We start from the raw sequence: 21283 nt of genomic DNA on the forward strand, positions 1-21283 counted from the left end.
CTATCACGCAAGGCACAGGGTAGCCTCCACAACAGGGAACTATCACGCAAGGCACAGGGTAGCCTCCACAACAGGGAACTAACCAGCCCAGAATGCCGCCAGTGCTCAGGTTGAATCTTAGGGTGGAGATTATGAACAAAATCCAGCACAGGTTTAGTGTAGATGCTTTGGAAATCATGCTCCAGAGAAAAATAAATAAAACCATCCATCATCTATTCCCAGATGGTATGGACAGAAGCCACATATCATATTAGTGTTTTGCCATGAATAAGGAGCCCTCATGGCAAAAGACTTTTGATAACACTTCCCTTGTCCAGCCTCTATGGTGCCTCTTCTGAAAACACGTCCGTCTGAAACACAAAACAGACACTACAGCAAGTTTCAAAATCAAGCACAAAAATGCACCTCACTCAATGGCTCTTCAAGCTTCATGAGTGTCTGCTATATGCAGGCCACTGGATACACATGAATGAGCAGGGTAGACTGTCTTCATGGAGCTCACGCTGTAGGAAAGGCACATGGGTGTGAATTAAATGATCACACAAATAAATAATTTAGTTCTAAACTATGACAAATATTATTAATGAGAGGGTCATGGTTCTATGAGCTCCTCTAATGGGAAAAACTGACAAGGTTAAAGAAAGTCAAAGAAACCTTTCCAGGATAAGAAGTTTGTGAGTTTGTATCTGTAAAAGAAGTCATTCCTAGGAACTGACTTCAAGAAAAAGGAAAGAACTCCAGTTAGGGGCACAACATATGCAGACATCCAAAGTTGAAAAGGCACGTGTGCTTAGTGACAATTTAGCTCTTTATTAATACTTTTTGTTTGACTGTGTGCATACATATATGTACAATATCCTTTCCTAGTAGCCCTTTCTAATAATGGGAAAATGAAACTATTCCTCAAGTTAAATTTACAATGTAGAACTAGTTATTTAACCAATAGCTATCTCCCCCAAATATAAAATTTAAAACTTCTCTTTGAAGAAATAGAGAAATGAAGTAGAATGTTCTTATTATCCCCTGAGAGACTGTGAACAAAGAAGCAGAGTAGGCAATTTCTGGGAAGAAAAAAAGATTTGAAATATTTTTCTTTGCCTAAATCTTCATTGATTCTTCTTCTATTCTGCCTCTGGGAGAGTCCTTGTTCCTGTAATGGTTTTTCTGAACCTCTCCCCTGCTCCCATTCCTTGTCAAAGAACACAGGGAATCAAAGAATGTCAGCCAGAAATGATTCAAAACTTAATTTGTTTATTTACAAATCAAAGAAATGGAGGCACAAAGAGGTCCTCACTGTTTCATATCAATTTTTAAAATAATTTCTATCCTGAAGCATGCTGGCTCTGTAAAAGGGACAGTTTTTAGCACATTAAACCTCTTCAAACCACTATGTCGGTTTATTCAACCTCATACTTTGTAAAAGTACAGAAGTCATTTACAAATATGGTTTTAATAATGAATCAAATGGCTGTTTCTAAAATTAAAACTACTCCTTGTAGCTAGATAGACAGCAAACTCCGTGTTCTAGCAAACTCCTGGTTCTCCTGTAAGTCATTTAGGGAGTGCTACCTTTGCTCAGTGAAGAATTAAGACAAAGAAAGCCCTGAGTATGTTTCCCACATTCCCAAGCTCAAGAAAGTACAACCCATGCTGAACAAGTTGTGTAGGTGTATGTTTATGAACCGCCCTGAGATTCACTCTACTTACAGATTGCTGTAATGCTTCTTGCAGAGAGCCTGGAATGTATCCTGTGTGCACAGACACTAGTCTGATACCACTCAGACCATGCTTCCTCCAGCAAGAGACACTTTTCTCCAGTGACTATGACGGATATTCTCTGTTTGCCCCTCCAGATTCACTCTTCACCAGCCTCTAACCTCCGTGGACTTTTAGGAGTTGCATCAAAAGTTTCTCTTGCCTTCGGGCTTCATATTGCTTTTGGCCAGTGCAAGGCAACATCGGATTGGAAGGCAGGAACAGCTAGTGGCTTTGAGCTCCTTGACTCCCCCTTCTACTGATTTCATGTAAGATGTTGTGGCTGAGTTCCTCCTCCAAGGGTCTTAGCTCATTTTGGGTGCCTCTCTCCTAAAGCTGCAGATGTCTCAGTGCTTCCTCTTCTTGACCCTTTACCCCAGGATTGATACATTGCCAGTGGCTTACAGCTGTTGCTAACTCTCAGTTATATCCCTTGTCTTCCCCTTCACCTGTTGCACGCTTATCACCTTCTCCAAATACTCTTGCAGTCACCTTCTATGAATGTGCTATCGGCTCTCTGCCAGAATGCTGACCTAGACAGAGGCTGGATGCAATTGGGCTGAAATATCTCTTGACAAAACAAAAAAATAATAAAGATAACATAAGTGTGCAGCTTAGTTGATATATCAGATATTTTCCATAATCATTTCAGTTAGGTTTTCTGTAATATGCCATTTTAATAATGTGATATATGCATTATTTCTGAGCATTTATTTATTTGTTTTGCTTATTTTTCTATTAGTTACCAGAGCATAGGCACTTGGTGAATATGCTTGGTAAATAAATATTGACACACACACACACACTTTACATTATTATGTGTTATGAAATATGCCAGAAATAGATGAGACCTGGTCCTTGCTTTTAATGATTTTCAATTTAGATAAAAGAGATATAACATATACTGGTGGATATTGAACTGTTCAAGAGCCTGATTATGAACATTCTAGACCTTTAAATCTCCGCTTCATATCTAAGTATGTGTAAGAATTGGGAAAATTGCACAGCTTCTCTTAGCATCAATTTTCTTGTCTGTAAAATGAGATTGGTTATGTCTACTTCACTGGGCTTTTGAAAAGATTGGTTGAGCTTGTATATGAAAAGGATTAGCAAAGTGCTTGGGAATGTGGTTAATACCTATGAAAAGTTAACTGCCATTATTAATGTTACCATTACTTCATTTGCACGTAATTATTTGAGATTCATAAGTAAATTTGGATTTTTAAAATTTTCTTAGTAATTCTAGGTAGTAACTCCTGTCAACATTATGCTCATTTTTGAGTTGAGAGAATTTAGGGGAGAGAATAAATTATATAACCAGGTTCATATAACCTGGTTATATGATATATATGATATAACCATATCAAGTTTGTGACTAAACCAAGATGGTGGGATTTTTTGGACAATTTTTATCCTAAAAATATAATAATGACTTCAAAAAATGTCACAAAGTATATTAAAGGTTATATAAATTCTTAGAAAGGTATGCATTTATAGTATCTGAATTTCTGCACTCTGGAAGAAAATATAAAACATTGAAATGGTTTCATTAAATCAACCTTGTGGCAACAAGTTTATAGAAAACTCTTGCTATACACAATAAAGTCACATCTAAAAATGTGAATGTACAACAAAAAAGACATGGTTCATTTGAAACAGGTATTAAATTCATATCAGAGAGATTCCACTGATTAAGTTATACATTGTTAAGTTCATTCTTTATGTTTTTTATAAAAAAGGTTCTCCACAGCTCAGAAATGTGAATCCCACTTTAGAAGGTATTTCATTTTTACAAAAGCTAATTTAGTGGGACGGTAGTTGTGAAGTCATTTGGAAATAAAATAACTTTGAATAAGGAGGTTTAATTCTAGCTTTTTAGAGTTTCTACTGACATGGTATCCTGTGATAACAGATATCATCAGGCAAGGAATAGGTGCTGCTTCCTTAATGAGTCAAGAAACTTTTATGTTGTTAATTATGTTTCAGTTTTACTCCATGTCTCATGTAAGTCGTATTTTGAAGAAGCACATATTGTACCTCTCTTCTGTGGAAGGCATTGGCTACTAAAGATTCTCAGAGAGGCATGTTGACCAAAGTCACCCAGAGAGAGTTAGGGAAGACACAAATCAACTCCTAGAATTATTTCAACACAATAATGCCACATATTTTTATAAATTAACAAAATACATCAATATCATTCATGAGTTAGCATAAGAAATCTGAAATACATAAAATATCTGAGTTCAAATTATTAAGTACTTTTACTTCCCAGAGTTACAAGAAATAATAAAACTTGCTCGGGCGCAGTGGCTTACGCCTGTAATCCCAGCACTTTGGGAGGCCGAGACAGGCGGATCACAAGGTCAGGAGATCGAGACCATCCTGGCTAACACAGTGAAACCCCGTCTCTACTAAAAACACACACACAAAAACTAGCCGGGCGAGGTGGCGGGCGCCTGTAGTCCCACTACTCGGAAGGCTGAGGCAGGAGAATGGCGTAAACCCGGGAGGCGGAGCTTGCAGTGAGCGGAGATCACACCATTGCACTCCAGCCTGGGCGACAGAGCGAGACTCTATTTCAAAAACAAACAAACAAACAAAAAACCACACAACAAAAAGAGGTAAATTCTCTACTACAAGCTTATTATAACTGGCACAACATACATTAAGTTCATATAAAGTTGTTCCCATTATTAATTCGTTTCTAACTTCAATTACTTCTTGTAAGTACTTTAGTGATTTATTCCATCATATTAGAGTTTCTTTAAAATCATATCAGCATATTCATGATTCTTGGTTTATGTCTTCCTCTTATTCTCTAATTTTCCATTTCTGATGATTTTTGTAGTTGAATTGCATATTATTGCTATTTCCATGTAAGACATTAAAACACTAAAGTATATGTAATATTCTTGTATGTGGATTTTAATAATCTTTATCTAGTTGCCTGTGCCAAAGTTTTACTTTTTTGTTTGTTTGTTTTTAATTTTGGTTTCTCTTATCTTAACATTTCAGTCCTTTCTGCTCCCTCCATCACTTTTTTTTTTTGGTAATCAAATTCTTAATCTCTCAATACTGCATCATTCTCATATTATAAGTAGATGAGATTCAGATCTGAATCTGAATCTCATCTACTTATAATATGAATGAAGGAACATTAAACTCTATATAGCAGGAAGAGGCTGATTTTTTATAACCTCATGTTTTTTGTTATATATTTAATTTTATCTGGAAGATTTCTGCGCTGTTATTTCAAACCCAGTATACAGTAAAAATTTAATTGTTTAATGCAATGAAAAGTGGTGGGACCAGAGTAGCTTTATATTCTAAACCAATAAAATATTCCTGCTATTTCTCTCTCTCTCTCTCTCTGTGTGTGTGGGTGTATGTGTGTGTGTGTGTGTGTATATGTGTGTGTGTGTGGTTTGAGTGCTTTTCACTGATTTATTAACTTACGTGTCCAGACAGTAAGCCAGGCTCTGAGGGCTACTTGGTAGAAAGGTAGACAAGATTCTTGATTCCTACCTGCAAGGATGCTGCTGGGAAAGATCAACTAGAACTTACACACACACACACACACACGCACACACACACACAATTAGAGTTAAATGCTATGAAATAAACAAATGAAATTCATAGAGACTGGTTAAGCCAGTTATGGAGGGAGAGGAGGAAACCAACTTAATATAACATGGCCAAGGAGGTGCCACTTACGTGACACACTGTGGAGACAACCAGGCGAAAAGGGCAAGGTGGATGCTTTAGAGAATGATATATGCACAGGCTCAAGGCGGAGAAAAGCTCTTGGTATGCTTGGACAACTGAAAGAAGGCCAGTGTGGCAAGGAACAGGCATGAGGTGGGCAGGAACTGGATCAAGTTAGACCCCTTCATCCAGCGGTCGACTTTCCAGGGCATGAATCAATACCAGTAGACATAAGGAAATCTGTTTCCAGATTCTCCACTTCTATATTTACTCTTTTCTAAAAGCAATCCCACTGAGAATGCACCTGTGCTCTGCTGGGTCGCTTTTCCCACCTCTTCCATAATTGTCCTTTTCCCATTTATTGAAAGAAAGCACTCCTGCTACCCACATTAGATCTTGCCTTTGTGCAGTGCCTCAGGCCATAAGTCACAGTGCCCCGATGAAGAATCTTGAAGCAAAGCAAGATGGACCAAAGAAATTTTGATTTCTTCTACTCAGTGAAACATTTATGACAGGTTATCTATCTATCTATCTATCTATCTATCTTTTTTTTTTTTTTTTTGAGACGGAGTCTCGCTCTGCTGCCCAGGCTGGAGTGCAGTGGCCGGATCTCAGCTCACTGCAAGCTCCGCCTCCTGGGCTTATGCCATTCTCCTGCCTCAGCCTCCCGAGTAGCTGGGACTACAGGCACCCGCCACGTCGCCCGGCTAGTTTTTTGCATTTTTTAGTAGAGACGGGGTTTCACCGTGTTAGCCAGGATGGTCTCGATCTCCTGACCTCGTGATCCACCCATCTCGGCCCCCCAAAGTGCTGGGATTACAGGCTTGAGCCACCGCGCCCGGCCTATCTATCTATCTATCTATCTATCTATCTATCTATCTATCTATCTATCTATCTATCTATTTATCTATCTATCTATCTATCCATCTATCTATCCATCTATCTATCTATCATCTTTCTATCATCCATCTATCCCTCCATTCATCACCATTTATCTATCATCAATCCATTAATCTGTCCATTTACCACTCATCTATTAGTTCATCTTTCCCTATATAATGCAGAGTTAGAATTAAAAATAGTATCTTAGTTAGGGAGGCATATTAAAGTCTGTGTGTGTTTTAAAGAAATAATATATTTTCTTTTTTAACAGAAATTAAGTCTGTTTTGTCTGAATGATTTGACAAGGAAGACATGTTAAAAAGTGAAAAACATGTTTTTGGTTTCACTGATTTAACTAAAATATATAAAGCACGTATATAAGATGAAATACGTCAGAAATTACGTATTTTGAGAACATTTCAACTATACAGTGAAAAATGTAAATACTGGCTTAAAATATGTGGGGGTAGGACCTAGGATTTTACAATTATTTTGGGTACAAGTTAGAAAAAAATGCTTAGAGACCACTGCCCTCAATAATGACAGACCAATAGAGTTTTATACTCACTTCAATGGAAAGCATTTAAAGAGTTTTAGATTGAAGAAGAGAACATTTCAATGTAAATGCTTTGCACATAGTAGGCTTGCAGCAAATCACTGTGGGATTAAACTGTGTCATTTCTTATGATCGTTCTCCTAACATCTGAATAAAAATAAGAATAAAAAAATAATAATAACAAAATAAATAAAAATAAAAGCACAGCGTAAATTGTAATGCTTAAAATGTCAGTGATGCAGAGATTGGCATTCCTTTCTCCCTAATGCCATAGTAAAATGGCAGCAGAAATAGTAAATACCACTGTGCAAACTTGACCAAGAAGTGAGACATCCTTAATTATTCATTTCTCTCAATTTCAGTTACAGGGCTTCATACCTCATCAAGTTAGAGTAAAAAACGTATTTTAACATTGCTCTCTTTTGCGGTGCCTGGTTTTTGTGAAAAATAAATGGCAAATTACCAAAAAACTATTTCTTCCTATCTTATTTTAAAATCCTATCTTCATTTTGAGAGTATTTAGGTGTGCAAGCACAGGCAAGCCAAGTGATATACTGAAAACAAAATGTCTTAAATCTTGATTAGTTTGAACATAATGAGAAAACATCAGAAGCATGTTGATTTTGAGAAAAACACACAAACGTCATTACTTTTTCTAGAGAGAATTGAGATTGTGATGTCTAATACCAGCTTAGTTTGTAGAATCTGTGTGTGTGTGTGTATCTATAATGTTATATGTAAGATACATTCATATATGTTTTACGTTATCAGTAAACAAATCTCTGTGAATACAGAAGTGTTATCCTCCTTTTAGTATGCCGCTGCCTGCAATTATATCTAGTCATTTTACAAGGCTGCAAACCAGGAACATCAGGTTTACATGTATTAAACCCAGTGATACTTAAGGCTTGAAATCTTAATCCACTTTGGCTTTCTGAAGTGGAGACAGAGTTCTTACAAGAGATTTAGTCACAATAAGATGAATTACTATCAAGAGAACTGTTTGTTGCTTTGCCTCTACATAGTTGCTGTAGCTATTGTATTGTTTTTATTAAATAGACTCTTTTATATTATAGATTACTTTTCTTTCCCTCCCTCCAACTCCCTTTGAGTTAAATGTTTATGGATGGAAATTTAGAAGGTGTTATCCTCTATTTTAAAAGTAAATATAAGCTACATAGATTTCTCGACACATTAATCTAGGTTATTAACTTTCCTTATTTATGCTGCTGCTTTTTAATTTTTTTTTTTACAGAAGCAGGTTACTCTCTGGCTCCCACTTTGAGTTGTAATAGCAAAAATAACAACAAAAAAACTATCATTTATTTAGTGTCTATTCTGTGCCCAGGAGTGTATGACTTTGCATAAATAATCTTATTTCATTCTTACAACACTATAATATGGATATTAATATACTGATACTTATCTTTCCAATCTTAAACGTTACTTTTCTGTGTAAATTTCAGTTTCCTAGGCATTCTGTAAAATTTTCTAAGTACTGCATTCGTAGTAATGTTTCAAAGAAAATAAACTAGACAACTATAAGAAAATTGCAATAATAAATGTAGGAAATATAAGAACATATGTATTAACTCAATTTGTGGTTCACCTTGGCGTTTTACAGAGTAGTTTTGTTAAAATTATTTTTCTGTTTAGACTATTAAGGTGTGGGCTTGGAATATAACATGATGTTTTAATGAGTGTTTTCATTCTCCGTGAAAAGAGTAAGACATGCTAGAACGTTGAAAAGTAATTTTCAGGATTCACAGATAAACAAAGAGGGGCTCTGGATTAAACCACAATTTTGTGCTAGGTGTTTGGGCTGGGCACTTCATATATATGACACATTTAATTGTCACAGAGCCACTGGGGATAACACTATTGCATTTCAGAAAGGTTAAGTAACTTGCTTATAAGCTTATATGGAACTGCACCGTGATTTAAACTTAGGCAGAGCCTCAGATCCTGTGGTGGTGGCATTTATTTTTATTGCTGTTGCTGTTAACTTTACATCACAACATGTTCCAGCAGTAAACAGTCATAGGACAGCAGTACTCACACACCAGCCAGTCTGAAATCCAGAGAAATTGTTCACTTCAGAGCTAGTGTTTGAAATTAGACTACCAGGGCAGTATATACGAAAATATACTAAAGTGTTGTTCCTATTACATCATACACACTCAATAAATAATTGATGAACGATTGGATGAATGAATTAATGATTTAGTTATATCAAATTTAAATTTAACCACTAGCTGGTTTGTGTACATTTACAGTAACTGTGAATCTTATTTGCTTACAAGGTCTGGTTGAACATGCCAAATCAAGTCCTAGTGTATTCAGTCAACTCTGTGTACTGGACACAGGTAGGCTGATCCTCTGTGGTTGCACATAAGGAAGGAATGTGTGTGTGTGTGTGTGTGTGTGTATGTGTTTCTGAGTTCATGTATATAGCATGGGAAAGAATTTACAGAATAGATGGGTTGAAAATGAGTACATATACATGAAGAATTTTCTATCACTAAAGTCTTCATTAATTAATTGACAGTCATCTTTTGATGATACTTTTGGGTGCATCACCTATATTTCTTTAGAAATTAAGTGAAAACCATATTTCATCCTTTTGCATTCCCTTACAATAAAAAAAAGAATGATTCAAATGAAGGTGGCTTAAAAATAGGAATTTTTATTTATTTGGCAAGTAATTTAAAGGTAGATGTATCAGTTTGGTTTAATAATGCTGCTGTAACAAAGAACACCTGGATCTCAATGGCTTACAGCCACAAAGGCTTTTTTTTTTTTTTTTTTTTTTTTTGCACACACAAAACACTCAATACAAATTGACAGGGTTTCCTACAATGGGGACTTAAGGATCCAAGCAGATGTAGAATCTATCTCAACATGGCAGGGAAAGGATCTCAAAAGGTTCTACCCCAAAGTGACACACATTGTGTTGTACAAGTCGTATGAGCATACCTGACTTCTGGGGAGATGGGGGCAGAGAAATGCAATACTATCTTGTTCCCAAAAGGCAAGAACATGGCCTGTTTGTGAAACAAGTCAATGAATACCATGGTTAGTAGGTCAGGATTGGCACAGCAGCTCAGTCAAGTCAGGGTTTGAAGTTGGCATTGCTGACATCTTCATGATGACTGCCATTGCCCCAGGTCTTAAGTTCTCACATGACTGCCCCATGCAGGAAGGAAATGGAGGAGGAAGAAATAATTTCTCTTCCTGTGCCTTACTTCGGGAGCTTTCTCGGAAGTCCCAGCAGATCTTTCCTTGCATCTTGTCAGCTAGCACTCGTCACATAGTGTCCCCTAGAATAATTCCTCTCATGCAGGAATGAAGCTGCTAGGCTTGGCTTAAACAGTGGTTCTCTACTGGCATTGATTTTGTACTCCCAATGCCTTCCCAGAGGACATTCAACAGGGTGTGGTGGCATTTTTGAGTATCACAACTTGAGGACAGGAGCTATTGGCATCTAGAAACAAGAGGCCAGGTATGCTGTTAAATGTCCTACAGAACACAGGAAAACTCCCCACAATAAAGAATTATCTTACCTAAACGATCAATAACCAAAATTGAGAAAATGTGCCTTCAACTAAGCAATATTCATCCCTTGAGCCCAGACACACTGTGCCAGAACAAAATTTGAATACTTTTAGCAAAAGCAAAATATGAAAAGGTTGTTAGGAGTATAATCAGTAGTGTATATCCTAAGTATTGGATATGTATTTTCATTTGAATGACAGCTATCACCCATAAGTTTTATGTATATGTGTGACTTGAAAAAGAAAATAGAGAAATAAAGAATAAAATGATATGAAAACCCAAGAAAAACCAATTGATATTCAGACTGCCATAAGATTTAATCACTTCTGATGATGCTTTAGTTGAAAGTCAGGGCAGTTCTATAAATATATATATATGTATTAGTGTTTCTTTAACTTAAATCTACTGTTTTCTTATGACATTGTGTATTCTACATATCTCACCTTTTCTACATTGTTGTAAGGACACTTATATCCTATTCCAGGTCTTTACAATTAGTCTTATATAATGCTTAAGCATAAGAAATGTTAATTTAAATATTATAAATGGTTATTAGATCCAGGGGCTAGATCTGGAAAAAGCATAAAGTCATGGATACTTTTTCTACCATATACTCTATTAAAAATGCTCTTTCTTCCAACTTACATAAAATTACATAAGTATATGTAAGTAAAATTTTAAAAACAGAAATACATTTTGCTTTAGCATGTGCCAAGTGCTTTACAGAGTTATCCATTTTAATTTTCATAATAGTATATCAAGACAGGTTTTCATTACTTTAATTCATAGATGAGGTGATGAAAGCTTGAATGGTGAAGTCACCTTCCACAGTCACACAGCTAGTTAGTGGCAGAGCTGGGGCTTGAACCCATCTTTCTCTCAAGTCCATGTTCTTGCCAAACTGCCATGGTAACACAGGTGCTTTGGACTGGAATTCAATGTTGAAAGGACAGGAAAAATTGCTTTCATAAAGTAACCTCCGTATATGGTATCTTTCTGGCATAAACATATCTTATTAAATGCCTGTGGCACGTATTAAGTATGTCATGTAATGAATATGTTATTATTAAGTATGTCTTGTAATGAAGAAGGTTATTTCTGGATTCTTATGCCATTGGCTAAGTGAACTTGATATTAATTATTTTGAACAAGCAAGTATATTTTAAATGTAAATGTATAGATGAGTAGCTAACACTTGATATTGCCTAAAATAAAACATTCGGGAATGAACTCTTCACATATCCTCTCTAAGAAAATGTATCATTATCATCTCTCCTTTTGCTAGTGGTTTTCAACCAGGTCTCAACCCCTGGAACAAATGTACCCTGTGAGTCTACAATGAAAAATCATATTGAGATGTATTAAAATTCTGGATAAATATTTTTTATCACACTCTCTATATCCAGGGCTTTAGAATAAATATAATTTAATTTACAAAAATAGCGCTATTAATTTCTATATACCTTTTGTAAGAGTTAAAGAAAGAGGAAAGAAACCCAAAAAGTGGCTCAACAGTCAAAGACACTTTTATTTTAGAGAATAAACCTGAGAGGGGCTTCTGGCCAATTTCAGTTAGGAGTGCTCTCTCTTCCAGACTAAGAGTATTTATTGATGAGGGAGCTTGGAATGTTTCTGTGTCAGGGAGAAGTTTATGGTGGGGCTGGAATGTCCCTGGTTGGAGGGGAGGTTATCTTGGGGCTGACACCTGTCTGGCCAGAGGAGAGGTTAGCTAGTGGCTGGCTGGGGAGGGGTTTGGAATATTTCTGGTTGGAGATGTTATTTGTAGTTTATGGTCATGCTGACCTTAGCCATTAGGCTGATGCCCTTTGGATTTAGGCAGTTTTTGATCAAGGGGAATTTATAATGGCAGTGCTTGTCCAAGATGGTGATGCTCCTGCTTTGTCACCTTTACCTTAGATTCACCAATTGTTAACATTTTACTATATCCACTTTATCATTTTCTCTCTCTCTTTCTCTCTGTGTGTATGTGTGTTTGTGTGTATGAGTATTTCTTAGCTGAGGACATCACGCCCCTTTAATTCTAAATACTTTAGTGTTATCAAAGATCAAGAACATTCATTCAGTTATCAGAATATAATGATATAAAATCAGTGTGTTAATCTATTAGGGCTGCCATAACAAATGACCATAGACCGGGTAGCTCATAATCAACAGAAATGTATTTCTCTCTGTTCTAGAGGCTGGGAAGTCCAAGATCAAGGCTCAGGCAGAAATTGGTGTCTGGCAAGAGCCCACTTTCTGGTTCATAGATAGTCATCTTTTCACTGCATCTTCCTATGATGGAGGAGGGAGGGAGTTCTCTGGGGCACCTTTTATGAAGGCGCTAATCTCACTCATTATGGCGCTGCCACCCTAATGGCCTCACCTAAACCTTATTACCTCCAAAAGGCCCCACCTCCCAGTACTGTCCCATTGTAGGTTAGGGTTTCAACATATGAATTTTGAAGGAACACATTCAGTCTATAGCAACCAAAGTATGTAATGTTAATATAATGACATCAACTTTATAGGCTTTACTCAAATTTCCTTAGTTATCTCAATCACATAGTTTATAGCAATTTTCTCCCAGTCCAGGCTCCCTGGCTGCATAGTGTCACCATGCCTCTGAGCCTTCCTCAATCTGAAACAGTTCCTAGGCCTTCATCATTCATCACAGTACCATTTTGAAGTGTAAAATCAGCTGTTTTGTGGAATAGTCTATGTAGACATAATAAACATTTTGACCCTATATTCACAAATAAATAGTAGTTGATGACACAGATTCTGAAGTCCTGTTGCCCAGTTTTGCCACTTTCTCTCTTTTTGAATTTGGGCAAGTTACTCAATCTCTCTATATTTAGGGTTTTTTGCATATATAAGATAGCAGTAATAATAAAAGTAACTCTCATGTAAGAGTATTAGAAGGATTCACTGAGTTAGTATATGTCAAGCACAACACTTAACACACAGAAAGGCTTATGTGTATTTATTACTGCTATTGTTGTTATTATTGCTGACTAGTGCACTTAATGTAGTTTTAAAATAATAATCAAAATAATGTAAAAGCCATATAGAATGTTAATATTCTGCCAGTGTAGACTTATGATAAACGGTTTCAAATCAATGAAGTCAGTCTTGTAAAAAAAATCAATTGGCTTCTTTAATCATGCTTTCTCATAGGCAAGAGAAAAATAGCATTCTATATTACACTGTAGCCATGACCCCTCAGGATAAATAGATCTGTGTGAAATTACTACAAGCATATGAAAAACTTCATGTGAAAATCAGTATAGGATACAGTACAACATATGCTGTAATTAGTTAGAAAGGGCCTACTGTAAGCCAGACATTCACACATCAGAGCCACAAGAAAGGTTAATTTTTATTGAATTGGATATTTCCCAGTATGAAACCTGTGGCTCCTCTAGCTATTTAGACATCAATTTCCTATAATCCCAATTCAATTTGCTGCATTACGCAGTATCACAAGGTCAAAGAAAAATCTACCATGACTTTGTTTGACAAGAGGAGAATAGCAGTCATTATTTTCTCTCAGGTTAGGGAAACACTTGTACGTTGCTAATTTCTGCCCTTCTCAGACCTCTCAAATGACAGAAGTCAATTGAAGATTGTTTTTGCTTTATGGAAATTGACTTCCTCAGATGTAAGTGTAAACAAGGCTAGATAGGAAGAATCCCCACATGTTTAGATAAAACTAAGGGCAAAAAACAAGTTTATTACATGTCACAGAAGTTTAATTCTGAAGAATTTATTTGTAAGTCTTTTTAAGCAGTGTGTTTGAATGTCAACATTTTAAAAAACTTTTAAATTGTTTTTTAAAATTTTGGGGGGTACACAGTAAATGTGTATATTCACAGGATATGTGGGATGTTTTGATACAAGCAATGTGAAATAAGGATATCACAGAGAATGGGGTTTCAATTCCCTCAAGCATTTATCCTTTGAGTTATAAACAATGCAATTACTGAATGTCACCTTTAATGGAAAAGGTTTATTAAAGGTCATCATGCTTCTTTAGAGCATATTCTATTAGGGCTGCCAAAACGAATAACCACAGACTGGGTAGCTGATAAGCAACAGAAATGTATTTCTCTCTGTTCTAGAGGCTGGGAAGTCCAAGATTTCTCAGGCAGAAATTGGTATCTGGCAAGAGCCCACTTTCTGGTTCATAGATAGTCATCTTTTCATTGCATCTTCCTATGATGGAGGAGGGAGGGAGTTCTCTGGGGCACCTTTTATGAAGGCACTAATCTCACTCATTATGGCGCTGCCACCCTAATGGCCTCACCTAAACCATATTACCTCCAAAAGACCCTATATTTACAAATAAATAGTAGTCCAGCTTGCTATTTTACAATATTATATCTTCCATGTGCCTGTAATTAAATGTCTTTTAAAATTATTCATCCCTGAGTCTTCTGAGGGATAAAAGTTATACTCATCATGTAATTATTTCAATAAAGATTTTTAAATGATAGCTCCATATTGCTGATTCCCAGCGCCTGGGCTCTCTCTACTTCTCCACAGATTCCTTGGTAAATGCCCATGTGATTTTTCAGAAAGCGATTTCTTGAGCATCTTGCCAACTGCTCAGGATTTTCAGGATTAAAGAATTAAACCACATCTGATTTCAAAGTAATCTGTCATTTATTTTTTTTTTCTAATTATTACTGCTTAGCTTAGGTTTCAACAAAGTAAATGAAAGCTATTTTAGTTTGAATGTGTTAAAATGTGCTGACTTTAAGTAACACATAGAAAAATATCAACCTCATGAGTATAGTGTTGCCTTATTTGAAGCCATATTTTAGTAACATAATTACATATTAATGACAACAGAGATCTCTCAGAAATTCTACTTACGTTTCCCTTGCATTAACTACTATGAAACCTCACAAAGGAGCCAATAATTTGATTAAATATTTTATAGAGTCATAAAGAAAAATGAGATGAAGCAGCCAATAAAATGATTTTTTTTAAGTCTTTAAACATTTATCTTTAGAGCCCTTAAAGATCACTCCTAAATATTATATTTGCCATTTTCTGATTGTTAGATTTAAAAATTTGGTGGCTTGATTTATTAGAGTACAAATATTTTTTTCTAAAGTTGGATTGTTTGTTAAAGAAAAATTTCTTTGAAAATGGGCATACAATGTGTAACAAACATGGGAAGGTTTTAAAAATAAAACTTAAATTTATTTTAAAAGGTGATGTGTTTTAAAATATTCTCACAAAGATTTTTAGTACTCAAAATTGAAAGTTTACTTAGTTTGCTCATATGGAAAATAATTCATCTACCAAAGCCATTTTGCAGAGGAAATACTTGAGAGGAAGGAAGCTTTTAGCACTTCACTGAATAATTTATGAACAGACCAACATTATATTAGTCAAATAAAATAAAGCATCACTCTTAAAAGAGAAATCTTATTCATTGTTGCAGTTTCTATATTCATCTGAGTAACGGAAAAATCAAATTGTAATTGTTTGTCCCTATTAAATAAATGGGTGAATAATACTAGTTACTTATTTACTTGTAACACACTAGAAAAATATACTTTATTTTATGTTACAATGAATCACATTGACCAGACATCATGAAATACAAACGCCCAAGATGCAACTTGTCTCGACTAGTGAGGTAGCATGATTTTGAAAATGTATGTTGGGGGCCTATTTTGAGGAATATGCCTGGTTAATTTTTTTGTTTGCTTCTGTGGAAGGAGCGAGTAGAAAACTCCCGAAGGTAGCCTCTGCTGTTCAGCTTCCTTTCCACTGTGCTGTACATTTGACCAGCCCTGAGAAGAGCACCATCAGGAAATTGGACCAAGGTAGATTCAGCCAATATGACACAGGATGAGATAGAAAATGGGGATTGACAAGGAGGAACGAGAAGAAAAAGGTCACGGTAGAAGATGGAAGATGGTGAAAAGGTGGTTGATTTCTAGGAAATTGAGTTGTTAGAGAATTAGGGAAATTATAAAAGTGATTATTTTCATATACATTTCGATTTAAATAAAATTATAAGAGTAAGATTTGCATAACTCAACAGATAAAGCTGTGTTTTTCCTCTTTTTTTTCTGGCTATGTAAACTCGGATAATAAATGTTAAAGCTTTTATAATATATTTTAAAACCCTTACAACAATGTCTGATGTATAATAAGTGCCCAATAAATGTTAATTATTATTATACTTAACAAGGCCAATGGGACCATTGGCTTGAACTTGTTTAATTTATAGATGAAGATTCTACATCCTTGAGAAATATTTTTAAAAATGAATAGAAGTCAGTTTTCACCAAAACAATAATAAAACTTAAATATAAATGTAGATCCATATTAATTTTAACTGTATTTTGTTGGTTTTTAACACAGAATGGACTGGCACAGTTTCTAATGATAAAGTAAAAATTTAAAAGTTGGTATGATTATACAGTAAATTGCTCTTTTTTGCACCTATGTTTTTTAATTCACTAGCATATTAGGGACAGAATGAGACTCCAGTATGCAGTAGTACCCATAAAAATGAATCTTATCCGTCAGCTTTCTGTTTTTGTCAGGTTTAGCTCTTATTTTAATTCATATAGAATGTATTTTGATTATTTCTTTTTATACTAATAAATTTTTAAAAATTAGAAATTCATGATAACTGCTTAATTGATTAAAATGCATTAGCTGAACTTAGATTCTTCTCAATCATTTCTCTTTGCAATATAACTTGTTTATTTTCACAGCTAGTAAAAATAATTATTACAAAATACATTGAAAGAGTCTGTCAGATATGATTTGGGGGACACGCCTGCCACCTCTTTGAATGTATTAAGCATCTAATTATTATGTAATGAACCAAATACTTTTGTATGATCTAGAACATTGGTTATTTTACAAAAATCTAGAAATTTTCTTGTTTTTTTCTCAGTGTGGCACACACTTTTGTTTTCAAAATTTGCAATATTAACCAAAGAACATAAAAAATAACAGATAAAAAGCATTGCCATTTTTAGGGACTCTGAATTTCATTTTTGATATTTATTCTTCCATTGAGGGAAATTGTATTGAATCCTTTTTTTTCTGTAAGAGTAGGGGGAAAAAAAAAAAAAGCATCAATGACCACATTCCATTGATACAAATTTAGAGGAAGTGAATTGAAGCATGCCATGCTGTGTGCTTTGCAGAAATTTTAGATACACTTTATTTTGTCTTGGCTTTACTTTTCTTTATTCTTGATTCATCTCAAAGGAAGAAGAAAAGATTTCAATTCTGTAGTAAGTAACTTTTCACAAATGCTCAAAATTTTATTGTTCATTCAGCTTTAAATGCAGTAAGCTATTTATTGAATATAATAGCTTATAATATTGAATTGATAATATTGAATATGTTTCAAAGTTTAACCCTTCATGTAGTTAGTCCTAAGGAATTCTTTTCATCAGAAATAAAATTTACTGAAATGGAGTAAATGTGAGAAAAGAGAGGAATGTGCTCCAAATAATTCAAGAATATAAACCTATCAAGTGTAACATCCAGAAATAAATACAATTTGAAATGATAATTGGTTCTAAATACTATATTAATTCTTTTTGTCTTAATTTTATTTTCCCTCCTGAATTATCTTTTTATTATTTTCTGTTTGTTACCTACAACCATCTCTTAAACCTCTTCAAACCTATAAACCAAAACCTAGATGAATAGATATAAAATGTAAAACAAACATATAATAAAAGTAAACAAGAAATTGAATATAACTCAGTAAACAGATAAAATAAGTGTCAATCTACCTTTAAAAACAATTAAATACTGCTCATAATGGAAAACAAAAACAAATAATTTTTGAAATAAAATATTGTATCACTATATTTTTCTGAAACTTGAAGCTTCTTAGATTGTATCTTAGAAATAATTCATAAAGAGGTTTTCTAACATTTAATTGGATCTGTAAAGGTATTTGATATAAGTATATAGCTTTCTCAGCTATTTCTTTTAGCCATCGGAGGATTATATTTCATTAGAACAAAACCTGATTCTGTACCATTCGGCAATAAGTTGTAGCATACAATGAAACTAAAATATATAAAATGAATTGAAATTATTTTCCTTTTCTAACACCTTTTCAATGAACTTCCATGCCATTAACGAGAAAAAAATTGAAAAAAAGAATTTGCTGTATTTTCTATCTAGCATATTTTTCAGCTGATAGTCCTCTATATTTCTTTGTTTCTTATAAAATCTGCTTCAAAAAAATTACACCACCCCAAAATGCATACACACACTCCACTGCTTGGTAACAGATAAGTTTTTTAAAAAAAACAAGTTTGGGGCCAGGCTAGGTGGCTCACGCCTGTAATCCTAACACTTTGGGAGGCCGAGGTGGGGAGATCACCTGGGGTCAGGAGTTTGAGATCATCCTGGCCAACATGGCGAAACCCTGTCTCTACTAAAACTACAAAATTAGCTGGGTGTGGTGGCACACACTTGTAATCTCAGCTACTGGGGAGGTTGAGGCATGAGAATCACTTGAACCCGGAGGCAGAGATTGCAGAGAGCCGAGATCGCGCTGTTGCACTCCAACCTGGGCAGAAGAGTGAAACTGTGTCTCAAATAAATAAATAATAAAAAAATTAAAACATGTATAATATAAAAAAATTTTTAAAAAAGTTTTGAAATGCTTGCTTGGGCCATTTTGTTAACTGTCCATTTTATAGACCTTCTAGGATCCAGCCTTTCTCCTTCCTGGTGAATCTGGGAGAGGTCAGTGTAACTTAATATAACTTGCTCTTTAACCAGCAAAGGGGAATGCTCTGTGTGGGTAACAGACAATTTCAGGTTTGAATTCCCAAACACTTTGTCTTGATCAAGTAAGGAAGGAGCCAACATTTGGCCCCACTTAGTCAGCAAATAATCATGTTTCTAAATTGCTCTGAGCCATTGGCTTTGATCCAGGTTTAAAATGAGTTGGTTTAAACAATGGCACTCTGACCCTCTGATTCTAAACGTTCAGTATGTTTCACACTGCCCGGGATCATGAGACCGCTCGGAGGCTCGGAGAAGACCTCGTGCAGCCTGATAATTGCTGCAGCATGCATTGCAGTGTGACCCTTTGGAACTCTGAAGTCAGGGCATGTCATTTAACCCAGAGTGTGGCCACATGAATGCTGTGGGAGGCAGGAGGAATCTTGAGATACCCTCCCCAGAGAAGGGCCTTGGGTAGCAGTCCTAACACAGAGGACTCCACTGAGAAGTTTTGGTGTGTTAGAACAGAGCTGGGCCTGTGGACAGTGTTCTGGCTCAGGTCAACACTTCCTGGTTCCAGCCCTTGGTAGGGTGCTTTCCATAGCTCTGCCACATGCTTCTGGGGAGTTCAGAAGGGCCCATCCAGGTCCCTGCACAAGTGCATGATTCAATCGGTATAGCTGATCGATCAAAGGAAACTAGCACGTGTAAAATAAGGCCATCCCCATGAAAGTGATTGCAGTAGGTCTGAGAAGTGTGAGTCAATGAGGGCTGAACAGTCGGAGAACACCCTAGATTGATCAGTCTATCAATTTGCTCCATAAAGATTGGAGACTCATTCATTATTCTGTGGCTGGATTGTGTTAAGCTAAGAACACAAAAGTGAACAAGACTTAGTCCCTGCTCTTGCTGGTTTTACACAGTATTCATTCATACACTATATAGTCATAATAGTTCCAATTTCAGCTTTAAAAAATAATTAGGTTATTTGAGTTCTCTTTTTCCCCAAAAAAGTGTCCATGATATTTTGAGCTTTCTTTATTATCATTGTTATTATTATACTTTAAATTCTGGGGTACATGTGCAGAACGTGCAGTTTTGTTACATAGGTATACACGTGCCATGGTGGTTTGCTGCACCCATCAACCTGTCACCTACATTAGGTATTTCTCCTAATGCTATCTCTCCCCTAGCCTCCCACCCCTGACAGGCCCTGATGTGTGATGTTCCCCTCCCTGTGTCCATGTGTTCTCATTGTTCAACTCCCACTTATGAGTGAGAACATGTGGTGTTTGGTTTTCTGATCTTGTGATAGTTTGCTGAGAATGATGGTTTTCAGCTTCATCCATGTCCCTGCAAAGGAAATGAACTCATCCTTTTTTTATGACTGCATAGTATTCCATGGTGTATATGTGCCACATTTTCTTAATCCAGTCTATCTTTGATGGACATTTGGGTTGGTTCCAAGCTATGGTGAATAGTGTTGCAATAAATATATGTGTGCATGTGTCTTTATCACAGAAAGATTTATAACCGTTTGGGTATATGCTCAGTATTGGGATTGCTGGGTCAAATGGTATTTCTAGTTCTAGATCCTTGAGGAATTGCTACACTGTCTTCCACAATGGTTGAACTAATTTACACTCCCACCAACAGTGTAAAAGCATTTCTATTTTTCCACAACCTCTCCAGCATCTGTTGTTTCCTGACTTTTATTGATTGCCATTCTAACTGACGTGAGATGGTATCTCACTGTGGTTTTGATTTGCATTTCTTTAATGACAAGTGATGATGAGCATTTTTTCATATGTCTGTTGGCTGCATAAATGTCTTCTTTTGAGAAGTGTCTGTTCATAACCTTTGCCCATTTTTTTGATGGGGTTGTTTGCTTTTTTTCTTGTAAATTTGTTTAAGTTCTTTGTAGATTATGGATATTAGCCCTTTGTCAGATGGATAGATTGCAAACATTTTCTCCCATTCTGTAGGTTGCCTGTTCACTCTGATGATAGTTTCTTTTGCTGTGCAGAAGCTCTTTAGTTTAATTAGATCCCATTTGTCAATGTTGGCTTTTGTTGCCATTGCTTTTGG

The 21283-nt window shown here is 35.6% G+C and overlaps 1 protein-coding gene across 5 annotated transcripts in view; it reads left to right on the forward strand.

Moving 5' to 3' along the window:
• GRIK1 (glutamate receptor, ionotropic, kainate 1) overlaps positions 1 to 21283 on the forward strand; it is a 415343-nt gene that overhangs the window by 19063 nt on the left and 374997 nt on the right. The gene's annotated exons all lie outside the window — the stretch shown is intronic.

This window comes from Colobus angolensis, unplaced genomic scaffold, assembly GCF_000951035.1.
Source record: "Colobus angolensis palliatus isolate OR3802 unplaced genomic scaffold, Cang.pa_1.0 Scaffold69, whole genome shotgun sequence".
Taxonomy (NCBI): Eukaryota; Metazoa; Chordata; class Mammalia; order Primates; family Cercopithecidae; genus Colobus; species Colobus angolensis.